The 15612-nt window shown below is 50.3% G+C and overlaps 1 protein-coding gene across 2 annotated transcripts in view; it reads right to left on the bottom strand.

Moving 5' to 3' along the window:
- GALNT17 (polypeptide N-acetylgalactosaminyltransferase 17) overlaps positions 1 to 15612 on the bottom strand; it is a 444835-nt gene that overhangs the window by 288672 nt on the left and 140551 nt on the right. The gene's annotated exons all lie outside the window — the stretch shown is intronic.

Below are 15612 nucleotides of genomic sequence, written 5' to 3'. Positions count from 1 at the left end.
GAAGTTCAGGTGGCAGACAAACCCAAGATATGAACCTGGAGGCCGCCAGCATGATAGGACCCACAGCCGCGACAGAGGGCAGGGGGGGAAAGGCTGGGGGCAGCTATCAAGCAGCCAGAAGGAGAAAGACAGATGATGCTCAGGAACTTCACGATATCTAGAGGAGGAATTGCATCCTTCAAAACTTATATCTTCACCACTCTATATGCTCCCTCACTGAAGGTACACTCCAAGTTCAAGACTTCAAGGAACCCAGACTTAATGGAATGGAGAAAGATCCCAGTACGAACCACGTCATTAAGCCGCTTGCTTGTCTCCATAGATCCATTCGACCACCCTCCCTCCACCTATTAACGATCACTGCTTTGACTTTAATATTTGCAATGGTTTTACATCCATTTCTGCATTAACCAGGCAAGGTTGGTGTTACCAGGATCCCTTGACAGGTGAAGAAATGGAATATCTGAAGGATTAATTATTTGACCTTCCAAAAGTAATGGAGCCTCCAACACACACACACGAATGTTCCATCCAGGAAATTCTTTGGGAAGAAACAACCCACCATGGGAAAGCATGATGGTGACAAAGTAATGGCAGGAACTCATTAAAAGGAATACCGTACAGCTATGAAAATGCACGGATAAATAGATGAATCTCAGACACAGTGAAAAGCAAGTGAAAAGCAAACAGGAAAAATGCCTATGGGGGCTCCTGGGTGGCTCCGTCAGTGGAGCGTCCGACAGCAGCTTGGGTCACCGGTCTCACGGTTCGTGAGTTTGAGCCCCCGCATCGGCTCTGCGCTCACAGAGAGGAGCTTGCTTCGGATCCTCTGTCTCCCTCTCTCTCTGCCCCTACTAACCATGCTCTCTCTCTCTCTCTCAGAAGTAAATAAATGTTAGAAAAAATGGGAATTAAAAATAAATTTTAAAAACGCATAGAATTCCAAGGTTTCAAAAGCTAATCAAAACACAGTTCAAAGCTGTAAATTTATTTCGTGAAACTGGAAACAACCGCAAAAAAGAGACGGGGTCCTCACTGGGTAACGCACACAAAGGGCCTCAGAGGGCCTGGTAACGCCCCACTGGGAAGTGACATTACAGAATTATTACCTGACGTATACGTGATGTATATAACAGATGACGTCATGCATAATAAAAAAGATGATGAAGGGACTACTGACAGGGGAGGTGTTTTTTTTTTCCTCCTTGTTTTGTGCACTTTTGCCCATTCACCCTGGATTTTCCCTTCTTCTCACTAGGCCACCAGCTCAGCCTTTCATGGCTTTTCCTGCCAGCACGGAGCCCAAGGGTCAAGGAAGGAGATGACCGGAATGGGGCACGACTGACCTTCAATCTAACCGAGCAGCTTCAATGGAAAACATCTGATTCTTCCTCTTACGTCATCCGGGTGGTTTGGTTGGTGCATCTTTTTCTTCCCCTGATGATAAAGCATTTCTTTTGTCCATTAAATGCCACCTCCGAGCTAAAACGCATCCCAGCTGTGTTTGCCCCGCATCGTCCATGGCCAGCCTTTCCCAAACAGGCAGAAGGGCCAGGGAAGGAATTCATTTTTGAAATGGCATAGGAATTAAGACTAGGAATGCATGTTAATCCCACCAAGAACACAAAGGGAACGACACTTCCCGGTGAAGTCTTTTTCCCCCCCTTTCTGTGGCTTTATTTCCTTCCATTGTGAAAGGCACCCACTTAGCAGCCTCAAAAAAGATCATTTTTCACGGTGCAGTGTGACAACTACGAATTATATATTTTGTGGTCCGTGCGCTCCCATTTTCCCCCCAATTTAATCTGCCAGAAAGGTTCAACAAAGCAGCAAAAATCTTCACTGGCATTTTCGTGTGCCTACTTAGCAGGCCCCGGAACGCAGTGGCAAAGATAAATAAGAATTCAAGATCACCGACAAGGCTTGAGTTGGTCCTCACTTAGCCAGGAAAGGTGAGCACTGGAGCAAGGAGGGATGACTCTGTGCATCTGGGAACCTTCTCTTCTGAAAGTGCCTTTGCGATCTGGCCAGAAACAGTTACGGCCGCCGCCGACCACAGTGAGCTTGTAGGCACGGAAGTTCCGATGAGCAAAGAGAAGAAGAAGAAAACAGGGACAGAGGGGTGGGAATAGAGTCGCTGCCTGGCACTCGGCCTGGGAAGACTCATCATTCCCTCCTCCGGGCCCTGCCTTCTGAGTTATTTCAGCTGAAGTCTGCAGAGTCAAGCTAAAGATAAAGAGAGGAAGAGCCAGTTGAGGTCAACCATCCCCCAGCACTTCTACCAAATAATCTTCACGTTTCTCTCCAGATCCACCGTCCACCCTCTTTCCCTGCTTCCTATCCCGGGAGACAGACCGACAGAGACAGCATCAGGGATTCCCCTGCCCTATGGCTTTGGGATGGAGTCCACCAACAAACACGATGGATGGAAAGAGACAGAGGTTGGGGTACGTACTCCCCAGCTCCCTCCCGACGGGACAGTGGTTGCATAGAGGCTGCTTTCTCTATGCCGCTATTGCTACAGGGCAGCCCTGTCCTAGGGTTACCCCCGGGGTTATAGCTAACCCTGTGTTCTGTGAACCGCTCCCTCCTCTCCCCCCCTGCAGCGTTTGGCAGGCCAACAGCTTCCTCCTCTGTGGCGATCCCTAGGTGAGTCAGCATCCCTTGTCAATCTTGTGGATCTCTGAAACTTGGTAAATATTTTGCTAAACTCTCTTCAATCCCCTCTTCTGGGTGTGCCATCTGTTTCCTGCTGGGATACGGACAGATAGAGCCTCCCACCTATCCCCGGGGGGTGGCATCTCCCGCGGTGCCACATCTTGGCACTCCCCTGAAGGGCAGGGATGTAGTCACCCCAGTGCCTGACGCCCGGGGAGGTCTTAAAAACTGTCGAGTATACGGATGAGTAGAGAAAGATCTGGAGATTCAACTCAGAGCCATTTGTGATAAAGTGAATAGTTGATGTCAAGAAAGAACGTAACTACGTGTCCATGAGATAACGTCTACTAAGAGAAGAATAATTAAAGCTACTTATTACAGGGGCACCTGGGTGGCTCAGTCGGTTAAGCATCCGACTTCGGCTCAGGTCTTGATCTCGCGGACCGTGGGTTCGAGCCCCACGTTGAGCTCTGTGCTGACAGCTCAGAGTCTGCAGCCTCCTTCGGACTCTGTGTCCCCCTCTCTCTCTGCCCCTCCCTTGCTCACGCTCTCTTTCTCTCAAGAATAAATAAACATTAAAAACAAAAAAAGAGAGTCCACGCTGATGAATGTCACAGGGAAGTCGAGCCTGAGAAAGGCCATCGGGTTGGCCGTGGAAAAGGGCCCTGGTGCCCTTGAAGACTGGCACGCCCGGGAAGTAGGCACCTCCAGGGCAGAGAAGAAAGGGGGCAGGAGGCAATTTCCCTCCTCAGTCGGGACCCCTGAGCTGGAGCCATGTGGATAGCCATGAGCCATGAGCTCCCGGTGTCTCGCATTCTAGCGATAACCCACTAGAATATATCATGTAAAAAGAATGATATTTATTAAAACGACAAATATGACCATACATCTGGAAATAACTGTAACCAATAGGGAGAAAATTATAAAATTCTAATAAAGGGAATAAAACGAGACATATCTAACTTGGCAGAGAGACGTGCTTTTGAATTAGAAGGTGCGATGCCGTGAAGACATAAATTTCTCCCCTTTAATGTAGAGGGAACGGAAACTCCAAAATTACCCCAGCAGAACACAGAGGTAAGAAAACTTAGATTTTTTGTGTTTTAAGAAGAAAAGTGGGAGGGGTGGCCCTATCCCATATTAAGTTAGCAAATAAAAGCAGTAAGAATTCAAGTGGCAGGGTCACTGGGAGGAAATTCTACATATCCACTGGGAAGCGAGCCTCTAAATATTGGATAGTCATCCCATCTTCCAAACATTAAGCCATAAAAATAACCCCGACTTTTGAAATTTGAGAAATTCCCTTCTAGTGCACTTGGGTCAACACCTAACTTGTGGATGACAGACAAGCCTTGCCCATCTCGCACGGAGCCCGGGGATCCGGAGTTGCAGAGACCCGACGACCGCTCGGAAAAACTCAATCGCTCGGCCCACGTCCGTCTTCGGTTAGGCCCAAGCCACAAAGGCTCCATGGTGGCAGCAAAAATAAAGAGCCACGGCTGTAAATCGAGTCCGAGCTGCCTTCCTACCTCCCCCCGTACGACGGAGGACATAATTTTCTCCAGGGTTACAGCTTAAACTCATGAGTTGACAGGTAACCAGCATTATTCTTCCAGAAGTAGGGATACTGCACTCACAACAGACACACAAACTCCAGGACAGATGGAGTCTGCAGCGAAATACGGTCTGGTGCCTTGTCAACTCGTAAAGCTCCCCAACATCCACGGCACGTGCGTGACCGTTCACACGCACACACACGCCAGCCAACGGTGCCACGCGGCCCAGTTGGGTGAGCGCATGCGAGGGGGTCTCTGCAGAGGCTCGGTGCCTCCTGAAGGTCACGGAGTCTCAGGGAGCTCCTCTGCGATGCTACGGCATTTGGAAGTTGTAAACCTTACAATCGGGACGTTGCAGCCATAAACTTCATAGGAAGCAATAATTCCAGGCATATTCCCGGCCAACTTCTCAACAGGGACCACCCCTCAGAAATGCATGAAGCGGGGGCCACGGAGGGGCTTAAAACACACGGAAGATCTCTAATAATTAAGACAGCGAGACAACGGAACAAGAAATGACAGGCCCATGAGCGGAATGGAAAAGCTAGCCCGGAAACATTGTCAAAAGAGAGAGAGAGAGGAGAGTACCATCTGGGACACAAATATTAGTGACAATTACTCAGACCGACAAATGTCCTTTGGACGCAAAGCACTATACTGTACTAAGCATTTCAGTTATCAGTATACAATACTTACGTGAAACAAATATGCTAATCGTATCTGTGTTATATATATATAAATATATATATTTTTTTTTAAGTAGGCTTCACGTCCAGAATGGAGCCCAACGTGGGGCTTGAAGTCACTACCACGCGATCAAGACATGAGCCGAGATCAAGAGTCAGACGCTGAACTGACTGAGCCACCCAGGCGCCCCATCGCATACGCATATTATTTCTAATTCGTTGCTCCAACGACTCTCGGGACTCGCTCTTGCATATCTCTTGACCCTGTTCCTCCTCTGCATCCCTGGATTCAAGCCCAAGTCCTCGAGTTATTGCAGTCAACTCCTAACCCAGTCCTCAGAGGGAGACTAAGCCAGGGTGTGAGGCACACCAGGCTGATCACTGCCTGCTTAAAATTCATCAGCGCCTTCCTGCTGCTACGGGAAAAATCCAAACTCTCCATGTAATATACAAAGCCGCTCATTAGCTGACTCCCTGCCCAGCCTCATCCTCCACCCTTCCCCCTGCCTCAGAGTTTCTTCTGAGCTATCCCACACTCTGCTGACGCCTCTAAAAAGTCACTGCCCCTCCGTGCCTCCGCCAGTCATCCTCGCGACTCGACACAAACCTGCAGACCCTTTCTGAACGCCGCCCGGGCCAGAGAGTCAGATGCCGCCTCTTGGTGGAAATCTCAACCAGAGCACGGCTCCTATCATATTATATATGCCCTTGACGACTCAGTCACACTTCCTGGGAACAGGAAGGCCTCTCTGTGTCTTACACACGCCCTGGCACATAGGAAGCGCTTCGTACGTGTTGCACACGTGAACGAATAGCTGAGTGAGCCAAGCCACTGAACGCACGAATAAGTGAACGAGTGCATTATGAGCTGCGCTGGCCAAATATATTACCACGTATGTTCTAGTGCTGACACAGACATCTCCTGGAGACATGTCAGAAACTGGTAAGCACTGCTTCACGAACTCCTATCAAATCATTATAAAATCCCCAGCTCATTTATTAGCGTGATGATCTTGACATTTGTTGACATCTGCATTATAATGATTTTGACATTTTCTGTCCCGTATCCTCAGTGCTTCTCAGACATGATGTCCGAAGGTTCTGTGAGTCTTGATATCTTGAACGAACTCACAGAGTTCAACCGTGTCAGCTGCTTCTTGGCAGAAGAGAACGGAATAAATCGTTCCTCTGTCTAACGGCAAGAGTGCCCCCGGGATCCGACACAGAATCCTGAGTCGGAAGGAAGGAAAATTCAGCTGCTTCTCCACACCACCATCCAGCGCGGGACTTCCAGAGAGATGGCCACCCAGTTTCTGCTATAGTCCTCTGGAAACAAAGAACTCACCACCTTGCAGGGCAGGGCATTCCTGGTTTACCTGTCATGCAAATAAGTACGCTTTCTTGTTATTTTCAGATATTTCAAGACATTATCATGACCTGTCTTCGTATTCTCTTTTTTCCAAGCTAAACATACCCACTCCTCAGTCATGTGATAGGACCATGGTTCCCAATTTTCCATGATGTCTTAGCCTGCTCAGGTCGCTATAACAAAATACCATAGATCGAGAGGCTTAGACCACAGACATTTGTATCTGAGATTTGGAGGCTGGGAAGTCCAAAAGTAAGGTGCTGCTTCTTTGGTTCTTGGTGAGGGCTCTCTTCTCAGCCCAGTGCCATCACGGGGACACCGCTCCCATAACCTCCTCTAAACCTAACTACCTCCCAAAGGCCTCACCTCCTAATACTATCACATTGAGGGTTGAGGCAATAACATCTGAATTTGGCAGAAGGGGATACATACATCCACTCCATCACCCATGGTCGTCCGCCGTTGGATTCTATCCTAGAAGACAAAATGATGACGAATAGGTCTCTGGATGTGGCTCCCCCCGGGAGCCCAGAATACTAGAAGTACATTTTTGCCCATTAACCAAACAGTTCAGGCAGCATTTGCAATTCCAAGAGATATGAATCATTGTTATGTGCTTGAAGTGCCTTCGGAACAAACTGTCCATAAATTTTCAAACTGCAGCTTTATACAAAATGACATATCGTACATGTATTATGAACTTTATACTCCCTGGAATCTTTTCTACAAAGATTATTTAATTTGATCCTCAGAAGAGCCCTATCCACATTCCGCAGAAAGGAAAAGGGAGGCCCGGTCAGGATTACGAAGGCCCCTCAGACCACAGAGGACAGTCAGAGGTGGAGCCAGAACCTGGGTCGATGTGTTTCAGCTCGCCAGACATGTCTTAAGGAAATGCACTCTCGGATTTCGTGCTTGATAAAGAGGACCAGAAGGGCCTGAATCTCCCTCTTCGTGCCGAGCAGACATTGGCGCGAACGTCCCCCTGTGCGTGGAGGTGATGAGCACACGCCTCCGGGCTGGCCCAGGCTCCAGCTGATGCATATGTCTGCGCGTGTAGATGAAAAAAACTATTTCTAATAAAATAAAGAAGCGTCGCACTTGGCAATCATCGAGACTGCTTAGAGCCGACGGATGAGAGACGCCGGCTGCACGGGTTACTTGTGTCCCTTAGCCTCACACCACTTATAAAAACTACACAAGGGGGAGAAAAGGCTGACCTAGGGCTGGGTGGGAAATATGCTGAATTGGAGAAAGTCCCCCGCCGTGACCTACAAAATTCGCTGGCGTCAAACGCATGCAAGACATGGCCGACCATGCCATTTGCCACGTTCGTCTGGCACCTGCCGGTCCTAAGAGGTTTCAGAGCAAATTCCCACTCCTCTCCTCTCATGCCCTGAACCCTCCTCTTAGGGTTCTGTTCCTAATGAGAGGGGTTAAAAAGGGAGGGGGAGAAGGCAGTGAACTAACCTTCACCAAACTCTGTAAAAAGCATATACGTTTTCAAAACCGTATGTAGAGATCCACAGATTTTCGAGTGACGACGGTGGCCACGTCATAAGGGTAAATTACGAAATCAGCAAAGGGACGAGGAAGAGAAGACAACATAAAAGTGAACCCCTTTAGGGAAGTGTCGCTATCTCCTTCGCTCCTAAAAATCATCAGCATCACCTTCCTTTAATGTGTGCGCGTCTGCAAACACACACGCGCACACACGCACGCACACACACACACGCGCACCCCGCCGCCGCCACAATCATCCACATCACCATCACCACCGCTACCATGAACATCCCTGCTTCTAGGAACTAGAAATCATAAAACACCCATTCTCAAAGAGCTACTCAGAAGCACCACAAGTTTAAAAATGAACAGCCACGTCCTCGTGTCCTCATAAAGAGACCCTGTTGGCTAAAGATCCCATTGACTGATAACTACATTTCCCCTCTAAATGCTTCTCCAACGTGCTACATTAGATTTCTGTTCAGGGAATACATACTTTCTGCCCCCCACCTCCCTGGGAAGAGTACACATCCCCACCCCACTAATGTTGGGCCTGACCATTTTGCTGGGCAAAGGCTACTTCCCCTCCCTTAATTCTGGGCTCGGCCATGAAGCCTGGCTTGGGTCAACAAGGTACTAGAGGACGTGACCCGAGAAGCAGCTTGAAATGTGCTTGCGCTGGCGGCTTTCACCTCTTCACCTGGTTTCAACATGACGACGGGCTTTGGGTGGCCCATGGGTCCAAGGATGAGACGCACAGGGAACAGCTGGGTGCCATCTGTAGCTAAAAAGCAAGCCCGGCCAAACTCAGGCTAGATTCACCTATCTGAAGACACAGGAGAGAAAGAAAGACTCCAGGAAGAGCTCACTTACATTTTTTACCTGAGCAACAAAGAATTTTGGACGTTGGTGCCATTCAGTAAGACGGAAAACTGGGGGAGGAAAAGATTTTGGATACGAGTGGGCGTGACACAGAGACAAGCATTCTGTTGGGACACACTGAGTTGGAGACGCCCACGAGACGTCCAAATGGAGATGTCAAGCATATAGGGGATGAGGTCAGCTTTAGAGATATAAAATTAGCACGGACCTGAGTGTCCGAAGGGAATTTAAAGACATGGTCCTTGAGTCACCTAGGCAACAGAGATACACAGAGAACAAGGAAGCCTGAACGCTGAGCCCTGGGCACTCCAACAGGCAGGGGACAGAAAGAGAAGAGCCGTGACAAGAAAACTGGCACGGAGACAGAAAACCCGGAAGTGGTGGATTTCGGGAACCGCTCCCTTGGATTTGGTCATGCCGAGGCACCAGTAAGTCCTGCAAGACCAGCTTCAGGGAACCAAAACCTGGAGCAGGCTCGAGAGAGAACAAGAGTGAACGAATGGAGGCAGCAGGTACAGGTAATGCTTCCAAGGCGCCTCTGTAAGAAAGAGCAGAGAAATATGGCGCTCCTTCTGTTCTAGATCATTACGGAAAACAGTTACCCTGACAAAAGCATCAATCAATAAATAAGCCTTGGCATGCAGGGGATGTGGTTCTGTGGATCCCAGGGCCCTCTCTGCCCTGGTGGGACGACGGCCTCACGCAAATCCCGGCCACGAAACCCGCATGTGTGAAATGGGGGCTGAAAAGTGTCGGAGACCCCTTGTATTCTCGGATTCCACGCTCCTCTCCGTGCAGCCCCGGCGTGAAAACATACGTGACAGAATGAGGACACGAGCAAGAAAGCTCATCTGTCAGGAAACGAAGGATGTGGAATAACCTGGTGGCATCTGGAGATCAGTAGACTTCCAAAGGCCTTTGTTCCAGGGGTTCCGCGGTTACGTGCGGCCCCGCACAGTGGGCAGCTGTGAGGTCCCAACACCTGACGCAGAACGTCAGAGCCCCGTGGCATCGCAGTAAACCAGGAGAAGGGAAGCAAGAGGCAAGATCCTTCCGCACCTGGGCGGGCCCAGCTACAGCAACACAGGCACTAGCTTAGGACCGATCACTCCGTGGACAAGGGGCAAAATCCAACCTCTTGGAGATTCAATAAATTCAGCAGATGCAAAAGAGCCCCCCCCCCAAATATATGAATCCCCAAATCTCAGGCTTTTAGGCTCATCCAGGGCCACTCCAGTCCTCGACCTAATGCAGGATACACCTCCTCCACTGTGCCACCGGGACGGAATCCAGCCTCAGAATAAATGCCTCCGGAGGTCCAAACTCACACGCGAGCCCCCAGACAGCCTACTCCATTGGGTTCCTTTAAATTTTTTTTAATGTCTGTTTATTTCTGAGAGAGAGACCGACAGACAGACAGAGCGTGAGCAGGGGAGAGGCAGGGAGAGAGGGAGACACGGAATCTGAAACAGTCCCCAGGCCCTGAGTTGTCAGCACAGAGCCCGACGCGGGGCTCGAACTCACGGACCGCGAGATCACGACCTGAGCCGAAGTCGGACGCTTAACCGACTGAGCCACCCGGGCGCCCCCACTGGGTTCATTTTAGATGTTCTCTGAATAGGGTTAATATCGGCCTCACCCTTTGATATTTCACACGTTGGTCTTAATTTTTTTTTTTTTTCAACGTTTTTTATTTATTTTTGGGACAGAGAGAGACAGAGCATGAACGGGGGAGGGGCAGAGAGAGAGGGAGACACAGAATCGGAAACAGGCTCCAGGCTCCGAGCCATCAGCCCAGAGCCCGACGCGGGGCACGAACCCACGGACAGCGAGATCGTGACCTGGCTGAAGTCGGACGCTTAACCGACTGCGCCACCCAGGCGCCCCTCACACGTTGGTCTTAATTCTGCCTGGGAACACACAGAAAAAGTGGCTTCCTCTGAGCCCCGGAACTATCACTGTCGACACCATCCCTGGAGCACAAGGCCTCTGTGGCCGGGACAGGTTTCTCCGTCTTTTCTCCTCCTGGATCGTCTCACATGCTCCTGATTCCTCTATGTCCCATGTCACTTTGCTTCCTTCCCTTGCTGGAGCCCCCCACTGAGGAAAACAAACAGCAAGCAGAGCGGAGGTAAGTGTTCCACGGAGAAGCCTACGGCCCTGGTTCTCAGTGCGGCCAACAGCCTCGACCTGGAGGCTGCAGGTTTAGGCAGGTGGAAGAGTCTGGACACTTCACTAAACAGAGATGCAAGTGAATGCAACAGACCAAAAGAACACACAGTCTCACGCCCCAGCCACTCTCCGCCTCGTAGAAAATGACCTTCATGGCAAGGGTTAGTGGAAACGACCTATGAGAAACACCCCCGAATTTATTGCTCCTGGCTTGAGAAGAACCTGGAAGCCTTTGGGGGGAAGTGATGACCCACACAACACATGCACCCTAAGAGACCCCCAACACAGACATGCCAGTTTCCGCTTCCAAAGAGCTGCAGTGAATGCACGCGGAAAGAGGGCCTCCGTGGCCCTTCTTTCTGGTATCGGGGCCACTCCCCCCCCCAGCATGTGCCTGTTAACCCCGGGGCAGAGAGAGACAGAAGCAGGCTCCAGGCTCCGAGCTGTCTCAGCACAGAGCCCGACGCAGGACTCGAACCCACAAACAGTGAGACCATGACCTGAGCCGAAATCGGACGCTTAACCGACTGAGCCCCCCGGGCGCCCCAGTTTTCTGTTCTTCAGGAATAACCACCTACTATAACTTTTCCATCCCCTTGTCTGCAGAGCAATAAACTACACACCCACACTGTCCTTCAGGTGTGTTTTATTTTGCAAAAGTAGAAAAACCCACTGTCCCTATAAGGATGAAGGAGGACATCTGCACCCCCCACCCCCCCCCCCCCCGCCATAGCGCCTAATAGCCAAACTTAAATGATCTTTTTCCAACTCCATTAGGGGCGGGAGTTTTTTTCAAGTGGACAGCCTCGCGAGCTCTTCGTGAATTTTCCTGACATCTCACATGACAAAATGTCCCCTTTATTCCCTCCCCGAGGCTAACAATTGCAGCAACTCGACCCGTCACATTTAATTTCCTTTTAAAACCAGGTTTCTGAGGGGGCTCGGCATCTACCACAATAGTTGCCCTGGAAGGCTTCCAATAAGCCAGTAACGGCCTCCAACCCAATATGTACTCATTGTTATACAAATTGCCTTCATAGAGAGAAACTCTGAGTCAATATGCATTTTCTCCCCCCCCCCCCCCCCCCCCCGACCAGTGTGCTCTCTCCCTAATTAGCTTTCACTGAGCTATGGCTCACCATTTTTTAAGGTCAAAGAGTCTCCTTTACAAAATATTCACCTGATACATTGAAGATTTTTTTTTTTTCCTGAGGCTGCTTTCATTCTAGATAATTATTCTTTGCTAAAATGAAACGAGGTCTATAGCTTGCTGATGTGCTTTTTTGGCACTGGACAGTCGGCCACAACGCAGAAGAACCTTTGCTGCCCAAGGACCATCCTCTCTCAAATTTCAACCTATTGGAGGAGTGTCATTCCAAGTCCTTGGGGAGACACCTGAAGGGAAAAAAGTATCCCCAGGATGCGGCCTGGTCCTCCTGGGGTCTACAGTCTGGACCGGAAGCTGAGATACACCCACACCACTTGGAGGGGTAAAAATAAAGACTCCTGAGAGTGATTTGGGGGGGTGATTCAGAGCATTCGGTGGTCCGTAAGAGCTTAGAATAATGTTTTCATGGTCCCAGGACCCAAGGATGGGAAGACCTAATGGTCCCAGTGCGGTAAGTGGGAAAGTCTACGGCTCTCCCCAGCGTGGACTCTGGATTGGGACTTTAGGTATCTCTCTTTGGGGGAGCCCCTCCTTGCCAAGCCCGCCGAGCACAACCAGTGCACGATCCGCTGTGAGCACAGCTCGGAAGGCGGTGGCCACAGCGAAAACAACACGAAGCAACTAATGACACAAGTAATTAAAGTAGGTCAAGGGCAACAGGTGAGGTGTACCGCACGCACATGCCCTGTCACATGTTGCTGGGTGTTGAGTTCCCAACTCCCGGGACCTCAGCATGGAACCCTACTTGGAGAGAGGGTCTCCACCGGGCTGGCGGAGTTCAAGTGAGGTTACCACCGTGGCCCCTAATCCAATCGGACCAGCGTCTTCTTACACCCCAGGGATGAGCACAGGCAGGAAGACCTCCATGTGGAGAGGGCGTCTGCAAGCCAAAGAGAGAGGCCTTGGGGCAAACCCATCCCACAGGCACCCTGATCTTGGACTTCCAGCTTCCAGAACTGTGAGATGACAAAATCCTGTTCTATAAGCCCCCCGCCCCGGTCTGTTATATTATATTACGGCAGCCCCAGCAGACCGATAACACACTCGCAGGTGACCCTGCTAAATTCTCAAGGGCTTTTTAGCAATGGTGACGTGGAAGGGGCGGCTCAAGTGTTTATTTTTTAAACTCTAGTTCACTCAAAAAGTATTCTCTTACCGACCTACTTTTAACACTTGTCTCAAATTTTATTCCTTCTATTTTGTATTTTTAAAAATTTTAACCTTGTCACTTTCAGCTTATCTCCTTCATCAGAAATCTCAATTTGTGCCTTGTTTTATTGTCTGGAAACATGTTTGCTTTCTTTCTGTTGGCTTACTTGCTTTGAAAACTCCCTTAACCTTCTGCCCTCCTTTTAGGACACCGGTGTTTCTTGAGAATTCATTTCCATATTGGCCAATATGGTCTTGGGAAGGGAAACAGGGGAGGGATTCTTCCCACCCCCTCCCTCAGCTACGCAGAGAGGCTCCCTCACCCCCAGGCCTTCCCAGACCACCTAAGGTAGCTCTCCAGAAATATACCTCCTCGAACAGTCCTACAACCTTCCAGGTAATGCTCCCCGGGTCTAGAGCGTACAGTTGGCACATCTAAGTTACCAGATGGACGATTCAAGAAACACAGAACTTTCTGATCCTTCTCTGAGGAAGTGACGGTTTGGAAACCAGTACCATTAGACATTGGATGTGGGCCAAACTAGGCCCAAATCCATCACAGTGTGGAGGGAGTGGTGAATGGGAAGCCATTCCTGGAGAGAAGAAACCAGGTGACCATTGGCTTTGCCTGTATCCAACCTGTGACCTCTGGGATGCTTATTTCTGAATTGCCCCCCTCCTTCCTCCCTTCTTGGCTGAATTCTGGAAACCTATCCTTGGTGGGGGAGGAGGAAGAAGCAGCTTCTCTGAGCTTATGAAGGTTCCAGAGTAGCTGACTGGAGCAGAGCTCAGCCCAACTCTGGCTGCAAAGCCAGACGCTGTGTCTCACAGGGTAGCTCACCCATAATGTGTTGGGGCAAGCGGTACCTACCAAGGATATGGAAACCTGGACCAGAGGTGGGCCATTCACTCTGCCTGCGCTCTCGTGAAATCCTTGGGGTTTAGGGGAGAGCCTGTAACTGGGCTTCCACAACCTCTACTCTAACCTCCAACCCCCAAAGAGCACATACGCTTTTCTATGGGGTTTTCAAGCCTGATGGATGATCAAATCTATTTTCAGAGCTAAGTCATTTAACTGTAGTACCTGCGATGAACGGTCTCCGGTTCTCTCCTGATACGTGTCCCCCACTGGTTCGCCATGTAGGATCCAAGCCAAGGGAGAAACTCCCCTCCTCCTCCCCACCCAACGGGTTCTTTAGAGCAGCATTTTTCTGACTGTGCCTTTTCATCGTCTCCAGTAGCACACCCTTGGCTCACTCCCTGCGGAGGGGCTTGACCCTCAGGCTATCTTCAGTCATAAGAAGCTTCCTCATCTGGTGGGATCACCAGTGAACCCCACCCCAGCGTGGCTTAGCTGGAAGGCCTGAGCCACATGAGTCTTTGCCAAGCCTACATACACCGCACACCTTTGGGAACCAGGCATCCTCATTGGGTTCGTCAACTTTGCCGAGGGCATGTGGTCCCCTATTCCCATCTCTGCTGACGGACACAACACAGAGTTAACTGGCCAAACAGCAAACCCTCACTCCGGATATTGTCAGGAAGCTTCACTTTCAAGCTCCCTGCTGCTCGGGTTACAGAGAAGGTCAGTAGCAATAAAATAACATCCACAGAGAGGCTTTCCGAAATGAAATACAGGGCGGCCATCCCTCTGAAGACTCGAGAGTTATTTTGGGAATAAATCTAATCAACGCTGAGCTGCACACTGGGTTTGCCTCCTAGAAAACGGGGTCTACTGGACTGGTGTGTTAGGGGCCTACTGAGGCCGTCCCTCTGAGCTGTCTTCCCAAACCCTCTCTCCTCCGCTCCCACCACCTTCGTTGCTAACAGAACCTTGACCGGATGGCAATCGGCCCAGCCCCACAATGATCAAGGTGGCGTAAGCCCATCGCGCCCCACTGCTGGACGCTTCTCCAGCCCTTCTGCTGCTCAGGGGTGTCACGTGACCTTGCTCTGGCCAATATAGGGGAGAGACTCCTAAAGAGCAACTGCTCCTCTCTGATAGAAAGGAAAGCCCTTTGACTCCGCTTGAGATGCCCACCCTCAGGACATGACATCTGGACCAACCACGAAGCCAGCAGTGCGAGCGATCGGGACTAGAACCACACACCTGACACCTCAGAGCTCCTAAAGAGCCTGGGGCCTTGGACCTCCAGGATTCCTGTTAGGTAGACGGTAAATGTCTTCGTGGTCTCTGACACCACCAGCTCTTCCGGGATTTGCAAGCAAACGCAATGAGGCACAATTTGCCTCACATGCCCTTGAAGACACCGTGATAGGACTCGGGGTCAGCCCACTTCCGGAAACTTTCTTTAGGGTCTCGGCACCAGGCTTGGGTGTGCTGCCCCTGACCCGCTTTATCCCGGAGACGAGCTGAGCCACCTGGATGACATCTCTTCGTCGAAAGCACCAGCGCAGATTCCGGTTCCGTTTCTGGCAAATGCGCGGAACCGAACGCATAACGCTATT

This window comes from Neofelis nebulosa, chromosome 18, assembly GCF_028018385.1.
Source record: "Neofelis nebulosa isolate mNeoNeb1 chromosome 18, mNeoNeb1.pri, whole genome shotgun sequence".
In the NCBI taxonomy this organism is placed as follows: domain Eukaryota; kingdom Metazoa; phylum Chordata; class Mammalia; order Carnivora; family Felidae; genus Neofelis; species Neofelis nebulosa.
This window is presented reverse-complemented; position numbering and strand designations above follow the sequence as displayed.